At 36.6% G+C, this 27,834-nt stretch overlaps 2 protein-coding genes across 5 annotated transcripts in view; both read right to left on the bottom strand.

The window, feature by feature from the left end:
• The window catches only part of LOC145667091 (uncharacterized), a 48,713-nt gene extending 32,688 nt beyond the window's left edge, over positions 1-16,025 (bottom strand). For 2 of the 3 annotated variants that reach the window (XM_081734813.1, XM_081734811.1), the window contains exon 1: positions 2,805-2,922. The gene's annotated coding sequence lies outside the window, so the exon portion shown is untranslated. Of the gene's footprint in view, positions 1-2,804; positions 2,923-15,837 lie in introns of those variants that run through there. The other variant, XM_081734812.1, reaches the window with a different exon arrangement.
• Positions 16,026-21,690: 5,665 nt separating this feature from the next.
• The window catches only part of LOC145667090 (uncharacterized), a 28,096-nt gene continuing 21,952 nt past the window's right edge, over positions 21,691-27,834 (bottom strand). For both annotated transcript variants that reach the window (XM_081734810.1, XM_081734809.1), the window contains exon 4: positions 21,691-22,827. The gene's annotated coding sequence lies outside the window, so the exon portion shown is untranslated. The remainder of the gene's footprint in view (positions 22,828-27,834) is intronic.

Below are 27,834 nucleotides of genomic sequence, written 5' to 3'. Positions count from 1 at the left end.
CCTCTATATTACCCTCTTGCAATTTACAAACTTACAGAATGTGATGTCAATTTAATGTGACGGATTTCTAAGACATAGGCTCTTCACAAGAGAAGTCGAATCTGCCGAAAGCTTCGTTTCGGAGAAAGAAAGGTATTGACTTTTGAATCACCGTATATACACAAATGTTTTTCTTTTCATTGTCATCTCTAGCAAACAGAACCAGTATTGAATATCGTGGAAGATTGACATCAACATTCTCGTAGTTGCAAGATTAGTATCAGAAACTCGTAAACACACCTGCTAACGAGATTCCCCGTAATGGGAGTACAGAAACCTGGCTACGTTGCACATTGATAATTTATTTTTTGTAATGTTATCCTGCATAACGGGAAATAAATAACCCCAGGGTGCGAATTACCGGGGGGGATGAGGGGGATTTTCCCCCTCAATCACATTTTGTTCCCCCCCAAAGAAGTCAGCTGAAGTATCCCCACCGGGGATGCTCGCTTTCCCCCTCAAACTATGCTTAGTATAACTCCAAATTTCACTGATTTTTGTTATTTCTTGTAAATTTAATCTTCTAGCTGTATTTCGAAATGATCGATGTAAACTGTTCAGTTTTGGTCATTTCTACTTACCACCTAATTACCCACTATTTTCAATGTTGTTTAGTAGAACTATATTATTATGACTACGGTTGTTACTTGCAACTGTACCTTCGTATCCTTCAGTTCGTCATCGTTTGTGAATGTGAATGTACTAATTGCGTATAACAAAGCCACATATAGATTTATAAATGTTCTTAGCGGTTGGACAAGAAGAAGTAAACAAATAGCTTCTTCTACCATACTTGGCGAAGTTCGGATATGTCATATTCATCCTCTATATTTGTATCGATTATCATCTTATTTTAATTTTTGTTATAACATGTTATTTCATTTTCCAGTGTACTCTTTGTTAGCACATGGTCTTCATTCCCTAGTAGTTTGTGTGTATGCAACTCAAGAGTTGCATTTAATTTGTGACAATTAACATAGTAATCACTGCCTTTTACAGTTTACGGAAATGAACTTTTGAAACTGTACTCAAAATCTGAGATATAGGTATTCTCTCCTAAGTATATGTTAACGTACACGCTGGGGGATACGCTCCTAGTGAGCAGACATGTTAATGAAGGTGATTTTCAGGTGAATAAGCGAATAATTTAAGATTTGTTACAGCATTTGTTAATATGACTGGTTCTCCGTGTCATTGTCCGTGTCTGTATAAGCATTTCAACTGGAGCGTTTTTTTTTTTTTTTTTTTAAAGTTAACCCTTCATTTTCCCATCTTTTCGCTGTACAGTTTGCTGTCCACGCAATTAATGTTGTCTGAAAAACTTCAGTGTAATGTTTTACTTTATTTGATAACGTAGCCCATAGTGAATCAACTCATCTTCAACCTAACAGTAAAGTAATTTTTAAGTGTTGACTTTCCGTGCCCACCACGGAATCGATATTTGGAGAAAAAAAAGTCGTGATGAGCACAGCTTTAGCGGGAAGTAGAAGCACAAGCTCGAAATTTGAATTGAGAGATTTTAAATATTTGGCCTTCGATTTGACCTTGATGTGAGAAATCGGGACCAGCAACAATCCATTTCTTATTTGATAGGCTATCTAGATTTTCTTTAAAAAAAAAAATGTCCGGTTTAACTGATAATTTTAGTGTTTTTCACAAGACTGAAGTAGGTTTCTTTTCGCAACCTGTATGTATTAATGCAAAGTGGAAGTTTTCAATATGAGTGGAAAAATTAACATGCTTGTGATCATGGCTATCGCTCGAGCCAAATTATTAACTAAATAAACCTTAGAGAGCTACGGGGACAAGAGTGAGTACAATATTAAAACACGTTCAGAAAGATTTAGTGGGGTGTATGTCACACAATATATATGTGCATAGTTATTGTCGGTAGATTTATTAAATTAATAAATCTCTTATTTATTACACATGCCACACACACACACACACACACATATATATATATATATATATATATATATATATATATATATATATATATATATATATATATATATATATATATATATATATATATATTATGGGGGGGTAAGGCATTTATTGTCTCATTTTGAAATTTGAACCTTCAGACTATGTCCTTTGGCCTAATTTTATCCCCCCCCAATATAGGTTATCTAATTCGCACACTGAATAACCCCAACACTTTTGAAGAATATTGACCAGTAATCTTCTGTACCAATCCTAGTGTTGATGAATCTTATTTAGAAATTAACAATTATTTACATGTTTAAAGTAACGAAGTAAATTATTATTTTACTTAACATTTATTTACAGTATTTATTTTAAAATCATCGAACGAATTCACAGAATCTGCAATAATTTCTAGATTCCTATTTTTTATAAGACGGAATGGCGTAGAAGCAGTTTTTTGTCCATTCTGATACTCCATTGCAACAATAAAATGAAAGATAAAAAATAAAAAAATACAGAAGATTATAAAATTAAATTTAGTAGAAGCTAAACATTTCATATTATTACATTTAAATAAAATGCTATCTCAGATTGATGATTTCTGGGAATTTCCAAGCTTCGTGGTTTTAAAGATTCAGGTTCTTCACTCGGTAGTTTTAGGAGCACAGTGAGTGAATGACAATCCGCATGAGATTAGAGCAATAATTTATTTCATAAAACATTTAGCCTAGTTGAAATTTAATAGTAATAAACATATATTTTCGGTTACTTGGAAATTCCTGCTTTAATTTTATTAATATTTAATTATAATAGATTATAAATAGATCACAAACCTTTTGAAAGATAATCCAACAGAGACAAGTGAAGTTTTATGCTCTCAAGACGAGAAATTCACAAAAACACAAAGATCTTTCTGTTTCTTCTTAACTACACCAAGTGTCTTCAAGATTAAATGCGCGATTGTAAAGAAATAAATGATTTACAAAATAGGACAATAGTCGTAACAGGAAAACAAGATCCATGGTTCTCATTATTTATATACTACATGATGAATGATTAGAACTGAAACATACAGTATCTTCATACAGTAATATCAACTACCAAAGCTGATAGTATTGTTACAGAAACTTCGTGAAATCTTTGTTACTGAATTAGATATAATATTTATTAAATAGCTATTGTTTTCAACTTTAATACAGGTGTAACAACTTCTTTGTCGTGATAATCTCACTTACAATGCCTATATGTTTCCAAAGCAAGAAAAACACATAATATGACTGGGATTTTACTTTTCTAAATGGGATTCCATACACACTACTGATCTTGAAAATTGCAAAACCAGGAAAGGTGCTGTGAATAGAAGGGAATGTGTAGCTCAGATTTGTTATATAGCCACGCAGAAATGATAATTTCAGAACTCTCTAACCTTCCTGATAAATCAATATCGCGTGAAGCCTCTATGTGTATACTCTGTTTTCTCTATATGTCCTAGCAACAGCACTGAATGAAACGCATTCAATACGTATGTGTGGTCGCCTGCCACGTTATTTGTACGAGGGGATGCTGGGAAGTCCTTAGCTTTGCCCCCTTCCCCCTTCCGATATTTATAATGTTTGTTTTTATTTGAAAGCTACATGTGTCTATATGTTTGTGACGAAATATTAAAACATTGGTACTAAGGAAAGTTTTTTTTTTTTTTTTTTTTTTTTTTTTTAAGGTGATTGCTTGAGATGGCAGGGCAGCCCAACAAGTTCAACGATGTTGAGAGTCGAGCGGTGATGAAGTTCCTTTTCCTCCAGGGGAAATCTGCAAAGACGATTCATGGTGAGATGCAACAAACATTGGGGGTCCATGCACCTTGTTATGCCACAGTGAAGAACTGGGTTGTGAAATTTAAGACAGGCCATATTGGCACTGAAGATCCCCCGCCCTGGGAGACCATCCATAGTGATTGTGCCAGAAATCATTGAACAAGTTCATGAAATGATTCTCACAGACAGACGAATTTCTGCTAAAAGTCCCGTGAACGCGTTGGTGTCATTATTCGCGATCATTTGCACATGAACAAACTTTCTGCCAAATGGGTGCCGAAATGTTTGCAAGACGTTCAAAAGATTGCAAGAGTGCTTGCTTCCAAAGAGGTTTTGAGCCGTTTTGAGCAGGAAGGGACTAATTTTGTGAAACGTTTGGTCACGGAAGATGAAACATGGATCTATTTATATGATCCAGAGACAAAGGAACAATCAAAAGAGTGGTGTCACACTGGTTCACCGAGGCCAAAAAAGTTTCGTGTGCAAAAATCAAGTTCAAAGGTTCTTGCCAGTGTTTTTTGGGATAAGCAAGGGTGCCCACAAGGGGGGCTATGACGCAAACTGCGTCATTGAAATATTTGGGGGGTTAAAAATCTATATAAATATGTTTGAGGGGGTGTAAAAATTAATCGAAAAGATTTTTTCATGGAAGAACACCTATGGATAGACAGTTGCGGGGGGTGCGTCATGGACATAAGGGGGGTGGGCACCACTGGGATAAAGATGGGGTAATCTTTGTTGATTACCTAGAACACCATAACCGGAGCTTACTATGCATCATTACTGGAAAGGCTTCACTCAGAGCTGAAGCAAAAACGCCGTGGAAAGTTGTCCCGAAAAGTTGTGACCTTCAAGACAACGCATCTCCTCACAAGAGGAATATCGCGATGCAAAAATTGGCTATCTTAGGATTTGAAAAACTTGCACCACCCAGCATATTCACCTGACCTGGCCCCATCAGACTACCACCTATTCCCAAATTTAAAGAAACACTTGAAGGGGCAAAAATTCGCCACCATTTCTGAAGCAAATACAGCAGAAAACTCATGGTTTGACACCCAATCAAAAGTGTTTTATTTAGAGGGCCTAAATAAATTGCAGGCCCGAAGCAAAAAATGCATCGAATTGAAGGGAGAGTATGTTGTATGAGAGCCTTATTTTTCTTAGTAAAGCTAAGAACTTTGATTTGATTTGATTTTGAGTTTATCGTCCCGTTCAGCAGCGAGGCTATATGAGACGTGGACCTACTGATTAACGTGGAATCCGAACCACATGAGCTAAGAACTTATCAGCACCCCCTCGTATATGGGTACAAAAGACATCATTTGTGGACACCGTTTCCTCGATCACTATCACGAGCAAGATGTCGACAACCACATCCAGTGTGACCACCCAGCAAAAATATTTCGTACTAACCTATGCAGAAAAAAGTACTAGATCTAGGGAAAAAGTACTAAAATTTTATCTGCTTCGGTTTCACCCTGTTTATGACATTTTAAGATGTTAGTATCTTACTAGAAGATTTCCGGCAGCTCCCCTTCCCCTGTGGGTGGGGCAGTGACCTCCTACATTCTTGAAAGAACCCCCAACTTTAATTTTTTTACAGCCAAAATTCGATACAAACCGTGTAAACCACTTACATCCTCCCAATTTTCACTTTACACCCATAAACTAAAAATCCTGTCGGAATCTCTGCTTAATTGTCATATTAGAACTCACTGTAAAGCCTATAAAGTAACAATTATGACAAATAATATAGAGCATGTCCAGAGAAAACAAGAAATATCATAAAATGGGCTTATTGAGAAAATTGAGTTTTAATTCCTTAATAGCCTATTGTTTAAACGAATATTGTTTACTGTGGTCATTTATTAGGTTTAACCCTTTGTTCTTTGACACTTTTGTACTTCCTATTTTCCTCAATAGAATGAATTATAAGTTACAGCACAAAATCGATAAATTTTCATAAGATTCCTTTTTCTCTCCCAAATATTTTTATGAGAGAAGAAGAGCAGAAAAGTACTAGATTTGTTGGTGAACGTACTAAAACACTAAAATATTATAAAAGGTACTCGATCTAGTGCGAAAGTATTAGCGGTGGTCACACTGACCACATCCTCATTTTATTCCCTGGGTAATATGCAGGGTCGTTTCGAAAGCTCATGAGGTGGGAGTGTAGGAGGGTTAATGTCCCGAATGGAGAAGTACAATGTACCGAATGCAATATCACAAGTTTGTCTTATAATACGAAGATCCCGGGTTCGAGCCTCAGTTCAGCCTTTATGGGGTATTCTCTGCTTTTTTGCGGTTTTGTCAATAGTCTTGTATCTTATTCCTTCAATAATACACACTTTCAGATTAGAAAATTAGTTTTCTAATTTTTATTCTATAAGTTTATATCTATATCCAACATACATTTCATAACACTAGTGTAGTTTTTAGCATACTCTATGCTTGATAGGCCGAACATTCGACCCTCTTCAAACACAATCGTTTGTTTGTATTGCTACCTTCGACATTGACGTCCGTTTCCTCTTTGTTTATCACGCTGCACTACTTTACTGTTGCATAAATTCTTCCAGCACTACTCCGAGCACTAAACTGAGGAGTTGTTGGGTTCATCCATGCATTTGTCATCCTGCTGACATTTAAATCGTAGGCCAAATCGTCGTTATGTCATACTGCCATACAAATTCTGTATTTGGTGTATTCACGTCATTCTTCCTTGGTGTTGGAATTTTTTACAAATAACAGAGTATTCCTCATTTCATAGAAAATCTGGATTCATTTCAGTAGAGTGCTGTGGTTTAGAAGTTTGCACGGATTCGGGCCGTGCCCTCGAGCCTACAAAGTATATATTACTTCGGGCGCAGGTCGTAAATTTTCAAATATACAATCATATTTACCGGGTCTTTTCGCGCCTAACTTTGTAACGTAACTTTGTACAACGATATTTATTGGAGCCTTCTTTCTGGAAAACTTTTAAAGCACAACTGCAAAATTAAACCTCTAATTACTGTAAATAAAAGTACAATTTTGCGTTAATTATAAAGTTTCTCTAATTCAGACTTATTTCGGGCTCATTTGATTATGGCCCGAAGCTCACGAGCTCGGGCGTAAATGCTAAAACATATTTCGGACTCGGGTCGGGCCTCACATTATGTAAATTCACGGGTCGAATTACGGCCCGTGCAGACCTCTACTGTAGTTCTCTAATCTACTGTATCTGTAATCTTTATTATGTGTACGAAGTTATAGTCCACATAATATTGGGTTGATGCATTAAATTGTGCCGTTTGGAACCAATATATACTTTTCTTGTTTGATAGTTGAACTAATCAGAAAGTGAATAACTAATGAATTCTGCAGTGTTCATAATCTGTTTCCAATATTCAGGCAAGCTGTTAGATGCCTTTACGGAAATAACTCGGTGGCTTGGATGCATAGAAGTCGTCAATGAATTTTGCAACTGTTCATCGTTTACAAAAGATGTGCCACGTAGTTAGTTCAAATAGGACTGAGGAACAGGTAATCTGTAGAAGCCAAATCCGGGGAATATGCCGGATGAGGAACAAGCTCTTATTAGAAACTGCTGAATGATAACGGTTGTAAGGTATGCCACATGCAGTCTAGCATTGTCCATGTGGATGATGGTGGTGCAATGTCGTTATTCTGCTTTTTTTTTTTTCGTTAACTGCTTCTTGAACACGTTGGAATTTATCACAGTATACAGCAGCAGTATAGTGGTACGATTACTGGGTAGGAGTTCACTGCAGATAATCTCATGTCTCACCAGACATACAACATTGTCTTCTTGGGATGCAAATCCTGTTTGGGACGTGGTGCTGCCTTTCTATTTTGGCTAACTCGTTCCTTCCTCTACTAAAAGTTCACGTCCAGGCACCATTTCCATTGTCGCAAATCCCGGGGAGATGAGGAGGACATATTCCCTCCAACCTTGAAACTTGGGGGGACTCTCCCCCTCAATAATCCAATTTGAAACGTGTTTTTTGGGGGAGAAATGTGATGATTTATGTCGGATTGCCACAAAGGAAAGTGAGTTGAAATGGATGTTCCCCAACGATAAGCCTTAAATCTGCCCGCCTCCTAATATTGAAGACAACTCTGCTTCCCTGATGCTACACAGCATTGTTTTTCAACTTCTTAAATATTTGAAGATCGCTTTAAAAAGTTTATATATATATATATATATATATTAGGGTGGAGCGAAAAAAACTTTTTTTCACCAAGCAAAACGCCTGGGGTCCAAAAAGTTGCGTAGTGGCCTGGTGTCAACGGGTGTAAAATATTTCTTTCATCGGTTGATATCTTCAGGTTGCGCATGTGCAATGAAGTTTGACGAAAATGAGGCAAATTTGAAAAAATTTGATATTTTAATTTCTTTTCTTTCTTTTTTTTTTTTTTTTTTTTTTTGGTCACCAAGCAAAACGCCTGGGGTCCAAAAAGTTGCGTAGTGGCCTGTTGACAACTGGTGTAAAATATTTCCTTCATCGGTTGATGTCTTCAGATTGCGCATGCGCACTGAAGTTTGGCGAAAATGAGGAAAATTTGAAAAATTAGGATATTTTAATTTATTTTTTTATTTTTTTTGTCACCAAGCTAAACGCCTGGGGTCCAAAAAGTTGACAACTGGTGTAAAATATTTCCGTGATCGGTTGATATTTTCAGGTTGCGCATGCGCACTGAAGTAACATCCTTTTTTGCTTTACCAATAAATGCTATTATTCCATTAAGCCCAATTCGTGCACTGAAGTTCTGTTAGCAACATTCATGTATTGTTTGTAAGAGTAAGTTAAGAAGCAATTAGTTAATTATTAATTAATTAATTAATGATTAACAGGGGCGAAAGTCTTTCTTAGTTTCAAACTTCGGCATCACGAGCCGATTCAGAAGACGTTCCCGGATGAAACCATCGCGCCTGTCCTGTCCACAGGCTCGAGTTGCAGATTCTGTCACCACACGAATGCATCGTTCGACTGGTTGCGTATGGCACGGTAGATCCTTCCACCACAGATTTTGAAGTTGATCTTGATCCAGGCTATCTTCTGGCAGTCCAATAACGAGTGGCGGTTCGGTGACAGCGAGGTCTTGCCAAAAGATAATGTCTGTGTAATCCTTGGCGCTGAAGTTCAACGGCGGAACTTCGAAGGTTCAAATCGAGCCGCCAGGACCAGGAGGAGTCTCTCTTGCCTCCAGGATTCGTTTCTTGGCCAAAGTACGAATATGAGGTCTCTCGTTATGCAGCATCGCCAGTAGGAGGTTTTCGGGATGTGCGGCGAAGGCGTTTCTCTGCATGGTGTCGTAAACGACCTTCTTCAGTTCCGGATCGAGGTACTGCGACAACTGCATGGAATGCCATAGATTTTTTGGTGCATCCGTGATCTTCCAATGGCGCTTGATATTGAACCACATTGGAGCGTACACGCGGACCATGAACGTGGACAAGATGACTAGGTTTTCAGATAGGATTTCACTCGCCACATACAGCCGCAAGATTCGATTTGCAGTAGTCAACCATCGTGAATGGGACAACATGCCAGGACTTCTTCCTCCCAGCCCTTGCGGTAATTGCCCGGTTGCGACAGCCCGACAGATGTCGAGTAGATGCTGCTGGTCGGTGCTGAGGTCTGAGACGACGTCGGGAAAACTGCCTTGGATAGGCTGGAACTCCGGGACAGGAAGGTTCTCGCAAATATGAAGGTTCTTTGTAGGTCCCTCTAGATACTCGATTAGATGACGTAGGGTAAGCTCATTGAAGTGGAGTTGACAGACTATCCACTGGAATGGCTTGCCCAGCTCAACTTGCAGGCAATGAATAACCCCATTTCGCTTTCCTGTGTTGACAGCAGTACCGTCGCTGCCGATCGCCTGCAGTCCCGACAACTCCATGTTCACGACGATTGCGTATTTCAGGATTGCATTCGTAATTGCTATAGCAGATCCGGATTTTGGTGTCACGTGTCCAAAGTATGTAGACCCTGATTCACTGATTAGGGACACGTGTTCCTCCACAATCTCTCTGCGATGTAATTTTCCATCAGCCATTATTTCAACAGACATCGTTTTGTCCTTTCTCCCGTCGAAGTAGAGTGCCCGCAGTGGTTGGAGCTGGAGAGGCGGATCTTGTAAACCCTTCCTCATCTTCTCTCGCTCTCGCCTGACTTTGCTTCTGTCGATGACCGTCTCTCAGCTGACGGATGGGCTGTGTCGTGCAGAATAGCAGAAGCAATCGCTGCGGCAGGCCTGTCAGCAATCCCATATCTGTCTAACACCTGGGCAAACGTGGGGAATTTGAGACTGGTACTGGGCGACTGCTTTGTGGATTTCCGGGTATCGAAGGTTACTGATTGGTCAGTTGTCTCAGCAATAGCAGACTCCACGCAATTGACGCCATCGTTGGAATCCGAATAGTCAGCTTCCGTGTCAAATTGGGAACTTGGACCGGGGTCTTCCTTCCGCTTTTTGAAAGATCTCGCTCTGGCTGCTTCGGACTCCTCCTACTTAATCGTTTCTGAATGGCCTTGGTGACTTTGACGTCCAGTCTCCCAATGAACATCTGCCGAGCTGTTCTCTGGTCGACAATAAATTCTTGCTCCTGTATGGGGACCTTTCTCGTACTGGCAGAGGGAAAATTTCTGACATTTGCAACCGTCGATGTCGAGCAACTTGCCATTTTCATCTAGAAATGAGTCCAGCGATTTCTTGAAAGCATCGACGTTCCTTCGACTTAAGGAACACTTCTTCAGCTTCTGTACTTTCTCCACATCCTTCTTAATTAGTTCCACGACTCTCTGGTGACTCACTGTCGGAATCGATGCCTTAGTCCATACCTCCTCTACCTGACAGGCCACTTTGTCTGCGATGAAAGACAGAGGCGGGTCTTTCTTGCTCAGCTGCTTCTTTTCTTCACGCTTGAATTCCACGTACTTCAGGACATCTAGATGTGTGGGAAGAACTGCATCCGGTAGGCGGGAGGCACTCCCTACAACCGGGCAGTCAACCTGACGTCTTGTTTTCGAAAGATTATAAATTTTCTCAGTTACTTTTTTTACTGTGTAATTGTCCGTTTACCCTTCTACCTGTCTCGGAACATAACTGCGACTGTTGCGCGTGGACTCTTTGTTCATTTCACTTCCTCAGCTAACTATACGGCAACAATCGCTCTCTGCAACAAAGAAAAAATGCGTATTAGGTTAAATATTTAAACAAGAAATAAATGAAAAATAGTAAATACACATATTTCCATGATGAATGAGAAACGACAAAAATATGGTGTAACAGTTTTATTTCATTTCACATTTAGTGACAAAAAAATTAAAATATCCCATTTTTTTCAAATTTTCCTCATTTTCGCCAAACTTCAGTGCGCATGCGCAACCTGAAGATATCAACCGATCAAGGAAATATTTTACACCCGTTGTCACCAGGCCACTGCGCAACTTTTTGGACCCCAGGCGTTTTGCTTGGTGACAAAAAAATAATAAAAAATAAATTAAAATATCCCATTTATTCAAATTGTCCTCATTTTCGCCAAACTTCAGTGCGCATGCGCAACCTGAAGATATCAACCGATCAAGGAAATATTTTACACCCGTTGTCACCAGGCCACTACGCAACTTTTTTGACCCCAGGCGTTTTGCTTGGTGACAAAAATAAAATAAAATAAAATAAAATAAAATATCCCATTTTTTTCAAATTTTCCTCATTTTCGCCAAACTTCAGTGCGCATGCGCAACCTGAAGATATCAACCAATCAAGGTAATATTTTACACCCGTTGTCACCAGGCCACTACGCAACTTTTTGGACCCCAGGCGTTTTGCTTGGTGAAAAAAAAAATTTTCCACTCCACCCTAATATATATATATATATATATATATATATATATATATATATATATATATATATATATATATATATATATATATATATATACAGTGGCGGATCCAAGAGGAGCTATAGGGGGTATAGCATTCCCCCCTTGACGCTCAGGTATACATTGGATAAAATGGGCTGTAATCCTACTTTACACTGGATAAAACGGCAAACTATGGTTTAGCTCCTCCCTTGATCATATCCTGGATACTCCACTATATATAATAGAAATAAACTGGAAACAAGTGACATACAAGGGAGTGAATTTGAGATTAGCAACATAAAGTTCAACAAAGGAGACAAAGAAAAACATTGAGATATGCCAGAATGTAAGAATATGGGGTGAAATAGTTGTAATCAATACGCGTTAAGAAGGTATTGATTAATCTAATCTAATATAAATAAAATAAAAAGTTCGTTTGTCTGTGAGTCTGTCTGTCTGTGTGCGGCCTGGGGACCAGACGAGTGGACTGAAGAGTTACCAATTTGGTCACGGGTACCTTGGTTCAGGTCCCAGGCCAAGATGAAGCGATTTTTACAGATTTCGAACCAGAAGGTCTCAGGAGGGCGTTTACTGGGACATGTAAAAGTACTAAAAAATGATCGATATTATTGTCGAATTCATAGTTTTCACGGTCGCTGAGATCAATGGTGAAACTCCGATCGCATTAGCTTCCAAACACACTCCATTCGACTGCCGTCCGGGAGTCACCGCGGGGGGGGGGGGAGAGTATCGAGACATGTAAAAATTATCCAAAATGACCGATATTAGTATCAAATCGATAGTTTTCGCGGTCGCTGAGATGAATGGTGATACTCCCACAGGCGTTGACTTCCAAATACAGTCCCGATGCAAAGAATGGGTATTTCAGCTAGTCGTATATAAGATGTGTGTAACAGATATTTATGTAATTTGTATATCAAACCAGGATGCCAAATGAACTTTCAAAATCAAATGTAGCTAAACAAGATGTAAAGTCCTGGTTGTATTGGTTATAAATGGAAGTGGTAAGTCGCAATAGTGACCTAATGTACTTTTATAGTCGGAAACCAGCTTGATGAATCGACAGAAGAATGTATATTAAGAGGTAGGCGTGATGCCGTCGAACGAGAATCTTCTAATAGTTTGACGAGACAACTCGTTAAATGGATTGGTCAATATGACTGAATGTCGGAAGGTAGTTTCTTTCACTTAGGAAATAGAAGAGCTTTAGAATACTTAAAATCGAGCGATAAAAAGCCAGTACGAAAGATGAAGGTATGACTTAGAATCATAATAAAAGAAGATACATATTTGAAGAGAGCATGTGATGGAGTCAAATCCAGGTGTCGTACTGCGTTTAGTGGCAAAAGTAGCTCTAATGTCGTGCGGATTTATAGCCTGAGTGAATTCATAAGTTCCAGTATATGCAAACCGGACGGTTTGTACATGAGCAGCGGTCGTATCAGTGTGACGGTTGATCGAAGATGGAAGACATTGTGGTGTGTGCCACCTAGGAAGGGAAGTGAAGATGTCGTGGAAAAATAGAGGAAAAAGATTTGCCTTGTCGATGCAAGTATATTAAGGTGATTGGCAAGGAGAAAGTACTGCGGAAGATGCAGTTAAAACAGGATCTAAAGAAATAACATCGACCTCTTCCTCCGAGATCCAGGATGCTTCGTGCATTTGAAGTTCGCCAGTGTCAACGACGCAAAGTTATGTTCCTTGTCGACCACAGATTAGAAGTGGCTGCACACATGAAGGAGCAGGGACAGCACGTTTGTGAACAATTTTTCGAGCATCTTCTTTGGACTTTGGACTTTAGTTTACCACTTTACAAATTCTTCTTGTCCTAAAACAGTGTGAGAATGCGAATAAATTCGATTTCTTCAGAAATATTCAAATCCAAAAATTAAAAAAAAAAAAAAATAGTACGATATTAATATCTGACGAATTATAATATCTTTCGGTTTTTAATATCTTTTGGTCTGCAAATTGTGGATCGTTCCGCCGCGGAAAATATTATTTCACGAAAAAGAGTTTCTTCTGTTTCACATGCGAAACCTCTGAGAAGAAAAGAGTGGGTAACGATTCGAATCAAAACTTTTAAATAATATTCTCAAAAATAGCAATACGAGTGGGAACGCGAAGGAAGTTTAAAGCGGTGGTTACTATCACTAACAACTAACTCCAGAAAAGCGTATGTCGTAAATGCAATGCTGCGATAGCCACAAAACGGAGTTTTATTATATTGCAATACACACAGAGTTCCTCACAGTCATGCTGGTGTCTAGTGCATCTTGGAATCCCTACTGTATGATTCAATTTATATAGGCTATAGTTCACAACTTTCCAAAATAATGGGAAAATCTATATCTAATTATCTATCTATCTATCTATCTATCTATATATATATATATATATATATATATATATATATATATATATATAATGAAAGTGACTACATTTGTAAATTAACTCTTGAATCACCCGACCGATCACGATCAAATTTTCAACATAGATGAGTTTCGGGCCTGGGATGGATTTTATCGCTTCACTTTGAAGATGCACTTTGAAGAGAAGGAGAAGATATGTAAAAATGATCGAAAATGACCAATATTAATGTCGAATCCATAGTTTTCGGGGTGGCTGATATGAACAATGACACTTCCGATGTCATTTAAATCCAAATTTTAGTCCCCATTAGTACTCCTAAGCGGGATGGTGACATAAAAATAATTGAAAATTACCGATTAATTGGAATCCAAACTGAAAAACCGAATAACGTTGTTTTCACCAAACTTTCCATCTGATATAAATATGTTTTTTTTTTTTAAACATTAGTTACAGCATACAAAAAAAGGTAATGCAGCCCAACTTACAAATCAGTTTAGTACCATTGTTGTATGGTAGTATTTATAGTACCTTGTTAAAACATTTGTTTTCAAACTGTCAAATATAAATCGCGGTAAACTGTGTAATCTACTGTGAAAAGAAAAAGTATACCATACTATTTTCCGATCGGTGTAAGGAAGAGATACTATACTATTTTTCGATTGGTATGGTAAAATAGTATTTTTCCATACTATTTTACAGTAAATTATTAATTATATGTAAACTTTGTTATTTTTAAGTGACTGAAACGAGGTAATCTTACGACGATTGTAAAAGTTGGTCATTTGGGGGGCCTGGCCCCGATGTCCCCCTCCTTGGCTACACCCCTGCCCTGATTCGATCCCAGTTCGTGCCAAATGGACTTTGTGGTGAACGAACACCGTGTGCTTAGTTTTCTCTGGGTTCTCCCGTTTCCTCCCACTTCCTTCATTCCACTATTTTTCATAATCATCATCTCCCTTGCTAACCCAGCATACCTGTGCAACATAAAACTGAACTATTTTCATTTTTATTAATATATTATGACACTGGTGTGGTACTTCCCGAGTAGGTAGGAGTGCACTTTCTGCTTTATTTTTATGTAGATGTGTTGTCGATTTAATATGGGTGGTAGCGAAGATTGCAGATTATCTATAAGTAGCTTTAAATTAAATTTAAAAATTACAAAAAATGTTGCGTAATAAAATTTGACGGCTGGAATCCATGTTGATTGCTTACATTGTAGTGGGTGTGTGCGCGCACATGTAGCGGAAATTGTATTTCTGGAGTGTGGCGGAACACAAACTGGTAAGTAGTTCGTTGCTTCATGCAGAAAATTATAATTCATTGATTATTTTTCAAGATACCGATACATCTACAACAGTTTAGTACCATTGTACTAAACAATGATATGGGATCTCCACATATGCTAGAATAGCCACACCAGATTTGTAAAGAATTACCTCATTTTTTACTTCCAATTAGACTGTGACTGAGAAATCAAGTTTACTTATGAAGGCCTTCATTTGCTTCGGCTGAATTCTCCCCACTGGCTTATTTATCGACATTGTATGATGTATTTCTTTTGAAATTAAACGCATTCCAATCAAACCTATAGTAGTTCTACTAATTAACTTCTTTCATTATAAAGAATTCTCCTTCGTGTAATTTAGTTCTAAATTATTGTAAATTACCTCTAGAAGATATTCTTTCATATTAACTACTTTAAAAAATTAAATTGAAAAAAAAAATGCAGTGGAATCAACCTAATTCCGATTAAGAATGGTTATTTACTGAAACTATTTTACCTGAAAAACCATGTCGGATATGCTTCGAATGCTGTAATAAATGTTCTTTACCTAGAACATTTTAATCTTTATAATTTTTCACTTCCAAATGAAATTGGAATTTGCTGTAAGTTATGCAATTAAACACTGCAAAGAACATTTTACTTGAAGAGTATTGCCACAATATTCCTAGCAACATTTTGTCTTTCTTCTTTTCTTCTTTACTCCTCACTTAAAAATCATGAAAAGGAAAAGGCGTGAGCTTTCACCCATTTCACCTATTCATTATCATTTATCTGTCTTTTAAGAATCACGTGTTTTTTTTTTTTTTTTTTTTTTTTTTTTACATTCAGAATACGAAAATTATGGATTTTTTTTTTGCTCTGTCAATCATTTTTCTATATTATTTTAATGTCCTTAATTTTAATAAATATCATAAGAATTTTTGTATTATTAACTATTGGGGCTAAAATCCCTACTTTAATGAGACAAGATAATTTGTTTTTACCGTTTTAAAAGTTCAGATTCTTTTCGGCCTATGTTTAGCAGAAGGAGCCCAGCCCTTTTTTCTAATATATATATATATTACAATTTTGGGAATTTCTGTTCACATTAGGTTAGTTTATGTTAGTTCAGGTTAGATTAGTTTAGGTTAGGTTAGATTTGGTTACTTTATGTTACGTCCAAGTACTTCCATCATCCATTTCTCCTGTAAATTTTGTGTTTTTACGTACATGTTTCTGTACCCCTTCTGCTAAACATACTCCTTTCTTTCTTTCAAATATTTTATTATAAACTATTCAATGTTATTGTTTGCTAAAATTGTCAGAATATTAAAAGGGCCGTGGGAGAAATGAAGATAGAGTAATTTTAATATTCTTTCTCCGAAGGTGGTATAATATTTGCACTGAAATATTATATTGTTTAATGAACATATTTGTAATAAATAAGGGCATGGAGGAGAATCCAAACGTTTCATTATATTCATTTTTTCCAGAGTGAGAGCAGTATTTAACTTAAGTCTTATTATCTGTATAATGTCACGTCTGTTCCATTTTTAAATATAGAAAGGATAGGTTGTAAAGTGACGGGTTAAATAAACCAGAAATATTTTCCTGACCCATGTTGAAAAAAAAAAAAAAAAATATATATATATATATATATATATATATATATATATATATATATATATATATATATATTCAATGTTATCTTGAAAAATGCCATAAAAATTGTAATAAAGCATTTTAATATTTGTGACAGTACTACCGTTACGACATGATTCCTTAGCCAATTCGTCAACTATATTGTTTAAAATTATGCCAGTATGCAGTAGTCCATACAAACTGAACTTTGGAGTTATTTTTGGGATTTTTCCCAGAAAGGATTTTGAATTTATGATTGGCCAAGCGATTTTCTTTCCCCATTTGATAGTTTTGAGAGATTTTAATATGCTTAATGAGTCTGAAAAATACATAGGGCCTACAGATTTTTTTCTTATATGTGATTAACAGTGCCTGTCGCATATCAAATTCGACTTGATCTTCGAAAATCGATGAATATGACGGTAACCTACTGTCTCCTGATGTTTTCTTGTGATATATATATATATATATCGTTGCACTTATTGGTACCGTAAGTCCTGATTTTTGGACGCATCGATGAAAATTAAAGGAATGTTACATGACAATTTATTTATGCTATCTAACCATAGGCCTACCGAATGAAAAAACTAAAGGAAGGTATGATTTAAACAATGAGGATAGGTATTTTGGTACTATAATGTTTTCTATATACAGTACATGAAAATTGGTAAGATAACTTACAGACAATTAATGTGTAATATGGCATTTTTGATTACAGTTTACCAGTTTAAAATACTTCGGAAACTTTTTAATGTACATTCCTGACCAGTTTGGTGTGCGTGACGGAAAGTGACAGGAAAGTTTCCAAAAAATATCCTGGGAGCTTTCGTTCGGTGATGGTGCTGTTACCAGTTCACAGTTCACCTTTTCAAAAATAGCTTTGGCTTCAGTGTATGCATGAATGGGAACACTGGCAATGGACTTCACATCAGCATCAGAGACGGGCTTCCGAAGAATGGTTAGACTGGTAATAGTGGATGGAGTAATGGCCGCCAACATCCCCATACCATGGAATGTGCCTAAACCACTCAGCGTTTGAAGATTATGGTCCACATTATCCACTGCAACGAGGAGAGTCTGGTCTGCTGACATTTCGATCACATGAGTACCAAATGTACATGCAGCACAGCGTTCAAACCGCTGCACTTCCGCGTATGAAGAGCAAAATCCCAAGTGATGCAGCGTGTCAATCAGATGTTTCGATCGATAGTGGTGGTGCAGCTGCAAAGCAACATCTAACTGCAGAGGAGTTATATAGCTCTTGGTCTGGCTGCTTGCATCAAACACTGGCCAATCGATGCTATTTTGGTTTCATTGTCCTTTCCGGCAAAAAGTGTGGAACAGAATAGTTTAAGGAAAGGTGGAATGTACTGAAGGGATTCCTGAATGGTCAAGTCGTTGCGGTGAAGGATATGTTTTACTTCCAGTTTGTAGTTTGGATTTTATGTCGCTTTTGATCAGTCGAGCTACGGTTTCTATTATTCTATTTTTCCTTTTCTTGATCATACTCCCGTAGTAAATCACGATATGCCCGTAGAATGTGATTGGCAGTTTCTCGAAGTGTAATGAAGTCGTTTTTTCCACTGTCACTTGAAATTATAAATTTTTCACCGAAGTACTCCATTAGTTGACGCTTCATGTGCCGTCTGTCATATGCAATCTGATCAGTCCCTTCGAGAAATGTGCCCATTTTTGTAACAAGTTCTTCCACAGTTAGTTGCTCATCATCGTGCTCTTCCAAATAACTACAGATGCACTGAAATGCTCGGATTCTCTCATCATTTGTAGGTCGCCCAGCCCGGAATTTTTTTCGAGCTGACTGACTATCGGTGCAGTATTGTTGAGGAATTGCTCTACCTGTTCGAAAGTTGATACTACATGATCTGTGATAGACACAATCTGCTGCATGAAGAACAGATGAGAAGTACTCAATTCGACCTCGGACAGTTTGTGACCAGGTATCGTTTCGTTCATTGCAACACTTTAAAATGCTGTGTGGCAATGCTTGTGTTTTCACTCGCACATTTTCTGATTTCAACACGTGACGGTCATCAAATAAGACAGACGCTAAGCAAAATAGGCAGTCACTGTTGCTGTTGAAGGACCCATCCGACGAGCGAGTAACTCGAGCGTGAATCGGCGATGACATTTTTCTTTTTAGGGCAATCGCAAGTTTTTTTTTTAAATCAATGTAACGTTTGCGACAAGATACATGAACCACCATACCTGCAGCGGCGAGAATGTTACTACCGCGAGCCTTACTGGCATTGTTCACTCCTTCAGCTCCCTTTTCTTGAAGTGTGATGAGGTTTTCGTCAGGATCTAGGCTTCTGCAGATGATACACAAACGTGTAAGGGAATCAGCCATGGTTCTTCAGTGCCTAGGTTCATGCAAGACTATAACATGTAGAAAAGCTTATGAAACCCCATTTCCAACGACGTATCGTTTGTGCCCCCTGTACCCAACGATTATCAGGGTTGCCAGAGCCCAAGAAAGGTAAAAGTGTAGATTTTCCCAATTTTTTCAAGGTTTCTTCTTCTTTTTCTACAGGTTGGGTACAGGGGGCGCAAACGATACGCCGTTGGCAAGTGGATTCCATAAGCTTTCCAACGTGGTATGCTTCATGCCTCTGTGACAATTAGGGAGGATGCTAGATCTAAGAAACAGAAGTTAGACCACCGTAGAAAATATTCAGAGTGACCCTCCTTGGTCCCCGGTTCCGAATTTTTATCTCCCTTACTGTCGAACCTACGTCCTTCATTTCTTTATATTATTGTTACCAATGTCTGGTCTACGTGTGGGAATTTTTCTGCCGGCGTATGAGGAAGTACAGTGTTGCCAGGGTCTAAGAAATATCAATTAAAAAAACAAAAATCGACTTTCTTCTTCTTCTTCTACTACGGGTTGGGCATGATGGGTACAAAAGTGACTTCGTTGGAATTTGTGGTCTATGAGCGTTCCAACGAGGTATCATTCATGTCTCTGTGTCAATTAAGAGGGCTACTAGAGCCGCTAACGTAAAGGTCTACGATTTTTTCGAAAAACCATGGTCCGCCATTTTGAAAACCGTTTTTGGGGGTGTTCCCGTGGTCCGATTTTGTCGGATTTTGAATATGTTATTCAGTAGTAATTCCTGAATCGAAAATTGTTTTAAAAGCTTGTGTTGCAATTTTGCCCAGGTTGAGGGTAAAATTGCTCTAGATTTCCTGGGCTAAAATGGTTAAGAAGCTCTATGCTAATAGAAAGAACAGAAGTATCATAAAAGTGATATGTTCAAAGAAACAATATTTTAAGATTAAGCAGAAGACGTCATTCATGAAATAACTGTTGCTTTGAAATCAACTAAAATCATCCATTCTCTAGTACCATCCAGTGGAACAGTCATATAACTTGTCAATTATGGTTTACTCCCACTTACTGGCTTCACTATTGCTTAAGGGCGAACTGGTTTCTGCAGCGCTCTTCTTAAGATTAAATCATTATACAATATTTGAAACTACTTTTTGATTTGCAAGTATAGAAATAATTGATCCAATAGATATACTTTTCAAAAATTTATTTGCACAGTATATTGTTATGCAATAAAGCAAATTACAAACGTTTTTCTTTATTAGCTATTCAATGCTTATACACTTTTATTCAACACTGCAAGTGTTAATAAATCCATACAACGAAAACTGTATCTAAAAGTATACATATATCAACTATATTTGTGAAGGCATAAACAAATTCATAACATAATCGTATTTTATATTACACATACAAATTACTTAGTTAAGTCCGTGCAGATTTTACTTACTTAAACGCGTAAGTACTCTCAAAGCAAGAAGTCTCAAAAGGAAAAAAAAAATACAATCAATATAAAGGAATAGTAATAAAATTCCTATTTTAATATTTATTAATGTGTTATTACACATACAATTGTATCTCCAGGTATAAAAGAGATCCTCGTATGATTTTATATTACAGAAAATTTACTATAGACAATTTTGAATTTGCTATTTCAACCCTGAAGCACAAAATCACTTTGACTAAGATAACGATATAAACAACTTTGTAATACCACTAAAAACGTTATGAAGAAGTTACGAAGCTGCACCAACTACTTAGGGATAGCTTGTGAATGCTACTATAGACGAAGCACTAGTTTGTTTCTTCTAGTTCTCACTCGTATGCGTAACATACTTTTACATACCAAATATCAAGCTTCCCATACAAATCAAAGAAACAATTGTATAAATTGGTAATAAAGTACGGACATTATTCTTAAAGTTGCATGTTGAAAACGTCATCGTTTTCAGCATATTTGGAAAAGAGTGAAAACACACATTGAAAAATTCAACGAATAACATAAAACTACAATTTTGATCAATCAGATGTTTGTCAAGGTAGCACAAGTGTTGCAGTTACAAAAATATCACCATTCATTTGGCTTAGATCATTTTATTACCAAAACGTTTTGTCTAGACACCTTATTCTCTTATCACAGACCAATATCACAGTGCGAATATTGTAGAAAGACACAAAGAAAGAAAAGACGACAAAAAGTTTGAATAATTACAATTTAACATCCCTTTTCTGTGTCGAGATTACACAAAGATATAATAGGACTTTAACGTAAGAACCGAACTCATATACTTCTATCGGAAATAGGAACCAGTCTCTCCCATGAAAGGTGACACAAAAACACCGAACTTCAAAAAGTATAAAAAAAAAAAAAAAAAAAAAAAAAATCAAACGAAAGAAAAATCTAATAAACATGGACAGAAATTACCGTCTTCCTGAGCTATACTGTCAGGTTTAACTATAGTTTTAAATAATAATAGTTTGTGTGAAGACTATGGTTGTTACTCTACAACTTTGAAAGCAATTACGTTATTTTCCATCACTATTTTTTATTTTGTTTAATTTACATAGATAGATATATAGATAAAGCTATATATATATATAAGCCTTTTTTCATAAAACAATACCATTATACTGTGGAAACGATGTGATAACGTTCATAGGAAGTTACTTTTAAAAAAATTTCTTTTTAATATTTCCAATACTATCCTAACCCTACGTCCTATGTTATCCACTCGTACATAGCGAATTCTACATTCCATTAACATACACAATATGCTTTGGCATATTACAAAGTCTTACACTAAAATACAGAAGCGCACGCTTTACAATAAACTTTTCTGAAAGTACAACTTGCTCTAAATGTAAAAATAAGGAAATTTAACAAACATCACAGAACATCCTTTTTTGGTATCAATATAAATTTAAAATGTAAGGTAAATTTAACAAAATAATACGTACACATACGTTATACATCTCAAATGAATGATATTAGTAATAGTTAGTAGAATTCAAAAGTGCTATTAAGTTACCACAATGATTACTAGTAAACACACACAAAAAGAAACAATCAGAGGAATTTCCTATCCCTTAGATCGCTATTATAGACTACTGGAATCTCGAAACGATTCAATTGTTTGCACTTTAAAAGCAAATCGAAACTACTTTTAAAACTTCTAGTACCTACAATTACACGCTTGGGTGAGAATATTTATTAAAAAGAAACACGATTCTTAAACTACCTCAAACACGAGGTATAAGATGATTATATAAAACACGCAGGATACTAAAGTACATTTTCATACTAAGCAAAACTAAATGCAAATCCAAAAAGCCTTTTTTTTAACAAAAAAAAAAAACCTCTCCATCTACAACAAGCAAGATGTTGTATTCTCATATCTACAATAAACAGATAAAAAAAAAAATAGTTTACCTAATGACATTAGGTACTGACAATGCTTCAGATTCTTTACTTCTCTTCTCCATCTATTCTTTTTAGCACGAGGAAATCAGAAGCAGCTGTTAAGAACACAAAGAAAGAAAATTAAGAAAATATGAAAAGCATACTACAAACAAACATAACAAAATTGATACAGTAAAACTTGTCTTCAACGGACCCTTTATTAAACAGAAACTTGTCTTAAACGGAAATATTTCACGGCCCAAGAATTTACTAGCGAAACTCGTGTTAAATTCCCTTCAGTAAACGGAAACTGTGTCACACGGACAACGAAACTCAAAATAAGCCTCTTAACAGAAAATTTCAAGTTTCGGAGTGCAGCATTTAGAAAGATTTTTGACGTCCTGTGAGGGGTTAGATGTATTTTTAGCAAAACAGACTGTGATGTGCAAACCGAAGCATACACGACGGATATACATGTTTCAGTTGAGAATTCTATGGAAAGTCTGAAAGGAGAAAAGGAGGAGGAGGAAGAGAATTAAGGCATTGAGTTGGAAAGAGTGTGTAGGCTAAAGACTTACCAAGATTCTGTCAAAAGAGTAAAGGAACTGCAACATTTGCCTTACGTGAAAAATGACGCTGATATGCTTAGTGTGCTCAGGCTAAAGTTTCTGTGGAAAGCTGAACATATAAGCAACGATGTGTACAGAAAACTCTCCTTGGCTATTTCATCACCGTCTCCTTTAGCCTAACAGGCATAACCGTGGGACGTAAAACTCAAAAATGTCATGTCTCCTTGGCTATTGGAAAAATTAAGTTAACGTGTGTATAGTATTTTTTTTTCTATTTATTGTAAATTTTGCGTGTATTGATTCGTAGCAGAAATAAATATCGTAAAGTGAGTAAGGTACGTACAGTTGCCTATTTTATGTATGTATGTTCATTATGTCCATTATATGCATTTACTTTAAAAAAAAAAAAAAAAAAAAAACTAAAACCTATCCTTAACGTAAATTTTTCCAAGTCCCTTTCGATTCCGCTGAAGACAGTTTTGCTGTATCTGATATTTAATAAAGTGTGGAAAGAAAAGTAACAATTAATGGATCAACTGTTTCAAAAGATTTAATGATACAAGTGGTGATATAACTGAAGGAATGGGCGAACCGGAAGAAAACAACATTAACTCACCGTGAGATCATAAATCTATCCAGACACTAAGCACCCAAGATTTTTTTTAATTTTCCTGTTTATCACATCATAGTCCGTAATCAAAATACATATTTCTTATGAGTTAAAAGAGCAAGTTTCAACGGACTCACAATTAAAGCATGGTTATCCATATTTTACTGAATTGTAGTTAACTAGTCGACGAATTCTTGTTTTCTGTTTAAATGAAATGAAATGATGAGAAATGGTGGAATGAAGAAAGTGGGAGGAAACGGGAGAACCCCGAGAAAGCCCACGAGCGCGGTGTTAGTCTACCACAAAGTTCATTTTGCGCGAGCTGGGATCGAACCAGGGACCCCAAGCACCAGAGGTGAACATCTCGTTTAATATATACATCAAGTACACCTTGATCACAAAGAAATGACTGGTGGAGATTCAGTAAATACGACTTTAAACAAAACACTCCACGAACATTCAAGGAGCTATTTTAAACAGTTACTTTACAGTACGTATTGGATTTTTTTAATGAACAAAACACGTTAACTCCTATTAAAAAAATCCAGTATTTGGATGCAGAGCGCTGTTCATCTTGATTACCCGAAAATATCTTCTCAGAGTATGTCGCAAGGAATTTTTAATGGTGGTCACGGTGGCATGGTGGCTAATGTAGACCCCTTATTTCTGGTGCTAGGAAGTTCCTGGTTCGAACCCAGACCACACAAGTATGTGGTAGATAACATTCTCTTTCATTATTCACCCATCCCTTCAGCTTAAACGGCAATAACGTGGGACGTTAAATTAATAACTTTTCTTTTAAAAGATGGGACGTTAAATTAATAACTTTTCTTTTAAAAGAAAGAAAAAATAATGCATACCTTAAGAACTTCAATTAAGATATTCTGGATAGTAAGAATATTGGATTTTTTTTTAAATTTACTTAAAGTAATAATAGTAACAGAAATTCTAATAATAATGATTTGATACGAAAATATTCTGTTGAGTTAGCCCTTATGACAAAAGTTTAAAGTGCATTCTCCCCAAATTAAGATTTAAAGTGCATTTCGTTGAGTTCGTTCTTGCTCCCTGGAACGCCTCTATACTTCATACATAAAAATAATATAAAGAACTAGATATGCCCTGATGCGAGATCTTTGATCGTATCGAACTCGCATATATCGAATCGACCCGCCGAGGTGCTTTTCACGTAAGGCTCCATAGTAATTTATGTCTGTTTTATTGCTGATTGCCTGTGCTCCTAGGAAAAAATTGTACGACGAAAAAAATCAACGTTGTTTGGAATTTCCTAATATATCAAACGTAAGTCATTTTCTTTCTTCTTTTACCCTGTAGCAGTCAATAATATAATGTGGTTGTGTATTTGTAATAACATTGGGTAAGCAGGCAAATGCATTGTATTTACACTGTCAAAAGGCTCGTAAAGACTACTACCTAGAGAAATGTCAAATTATTATTAAGTCTGCTTATTTATTGAACCATATGTTTATGAGTTGGAGATTTTGCCACAATGATGTAACGTACAAGTATTTTGTGACACTTGGCAAGGCAACTGTTCGGATGTGGACGGAGTAGGCCTACTCTGCTTACGTTAAAAATTGCTACTGACGTCAATTACTGCATAAAATAATCCTCACTCACTGTTAAAAGGAACACTAGGCCTATCTCGCATACAAGTTGCACGTTATTTATTTATTTGCCATCAACACAACAGGCATAAGCCCAATTATAGTGTTGGTGTATTACATAATACATTTACAACAGTTTTCTTAAACATAGAGTTCATATTGCAGATGTCAATTTCTTTGTGTTTGATACATATTTTGTTATAAGTAGGACACATTCTCCAAATTGGTGATTTCAATAATACGTTGGTCCTTGCTTTTTTTCAATAAAACAGACCAAAATTATTAGCACGAGTTTTAAGTGTCGGGACACGAAAATTTAATGTTGATATGAAATCCGTACAATTAAATTCGTTTTGTACTATTTTAAGGAGAAAAATCAAATCTGTCACATTTCGCCTTTGTTCAAGTGTAGGGATACAGAAGTTGTCTATTAATGTTAGATAATTTTCATAATATGGATAGATTCCAGTTGTCTTGTACGTCAAGTATTTGATAAATTTAGACTGGACCTTTTCCAGTTGGTGTCTCTTATTGTCCAGTTGGTGTCTGGCTATTTATCGATATTCTGAAGAAAAATGGGTTCACGTTCACTTTAGCGGACGGTTCTACCAACTTGAAAATTTATATTTCGAATATAATTACTTTTATTATGATGGAATTTGTTAGTTAAAAATCACAGGCGCTACGATTTAATTTTAAAAATAATAATTTCCGATTTAATGTCGTAAAGCGTAGAGTGGATAATGTAAAGGGTTGTAGCATTTGGTATTGTTCAAAATCTACGGTAATTTTCAGGCACTTGTTCCAAGTTTGCCTTCCACAGATTTTCTTAACTTGCACTTTGCTTACATCTGCACCATTAGAGGGATTAAGCTTAACAAAATACACAAGAGCAGAGCGCTGAAAAACATGACAAGTAATACAATATATTGCAGAGATGTAGATAATTAGTCCACCATATGTGTACCATTAGTAAGTGTAAGTTATTTTCTAAACGGTACAGCTGACTGAAACTTGTGGAATACGCCATCTTTGGAGAGACTATCTCGAATCGAAGCTACAATCGAGAGCATGCTCGAATCAACACTGCGACACAGGGAAGAGCATCTCTAGTTCTTTATATTATCTCAATGAGTTCATATGAATTACAGCTTAGAGAAAAGAAACAGTTTCCGAATCACCATTTCCTTCTCTTTTTCTCCTCTGATAAAGGTTCTCACTACCTCAGATATTTATTCCTCTGCGTAAATGATTTTTTTTTTTTTTTTTTTTTTTTTTTACCTGTATATTTGTCGTAAACATACACTTTTTGAATAGACAGTACTCGCAAAAATTCGAAAAATTCCTACTAAGTATGCTTTGTTTACGGGAGAAACGTGATTCAATGTGAGACCACTCAAATTTCTGTTCATGTAGCACAAACGTATGCTAATGTAACACCACGAATGTAAATGAAATGAAATGAAATGAAATTTTTGAGTTTTACGTCCCACGATTATGCCGGTTAGGCTAAAGGAGACGGTGATGATGAGAGATGAATGAAATTGTGGAATGAAGAAAGTGGGAGGAAACGGGAGAACCCCGAGAAAATCCACGACCACGGTGTTTGTCCACCACAAAGTTCACTTGGCGGGAGCAGGGTTTGAACCCGAGACCCCTAGCACCAGAGGTGAACGCTCTACCATTGAGCCACCGCGGCCTCCACCACGAAAGTAATTCGTACAAAGTCGGAGCTATAGAAAGAAACGTATAATTAATACGAGATGATACGGATTGTCAAGATTACCTAATATATATAATCCTTGACATGTACTCATTAATGCTGCCAACCCAATACAAACTTTAGGTATTTACTGTGTTTAGTGTACGAAATACATGTACAAATTGTACAAGTTTACACATTACACTAGGAAAGAAGGAAACAATCTAATTTTTTGCACACCAGATCCTCTGTACGTGCGAATTCAATAACACACAGAGTAAAAAAACTGAATGATGACCGAGACTCGAACCCGGGACATGCATCATGTTGTGCCGAAAATCCCGGTTCAGTCATTCGCTCTTTCATTCTTGGTGTGTTATTGAAGTCGCACAGTGGTGGAAGTGAGACGGTATGCGGTGGTATGCCACAACGGCTCTGGTTTTTCAATAATGAGGACATACCGTCTCTGGTTTTTCAGTGATCAAGACAATGTTTAAATAGCCGGAATGTTGAGTCAAAATTATAATAAAACATGCCGCCTCTGCTTTTTTTCACTTCGAACACTGAAGTCGCACCTACAGAAAAACTATAGAGTTAAAAAAATAAACGTGATC

Source organism: Thermobia domestica, chromosome 12 (genome assembly GCF_964235325.1).
Source record: "Thermobia domestica chromosome 12, izTheDome1.hap1.1, whole genome shotgun sequence".
Lineage (NCBI taxonomy): Eukaryota > Metazoa > Arthropoda > Insecta > Zygentoma > Lepismatidae > Thermobia > Thermobia domestica.
The sequence above is the reverse complement of the archived record's forward strand: the minus strand, read 5'-3'. Positions and strand labels throughout refer to the sequence as shown.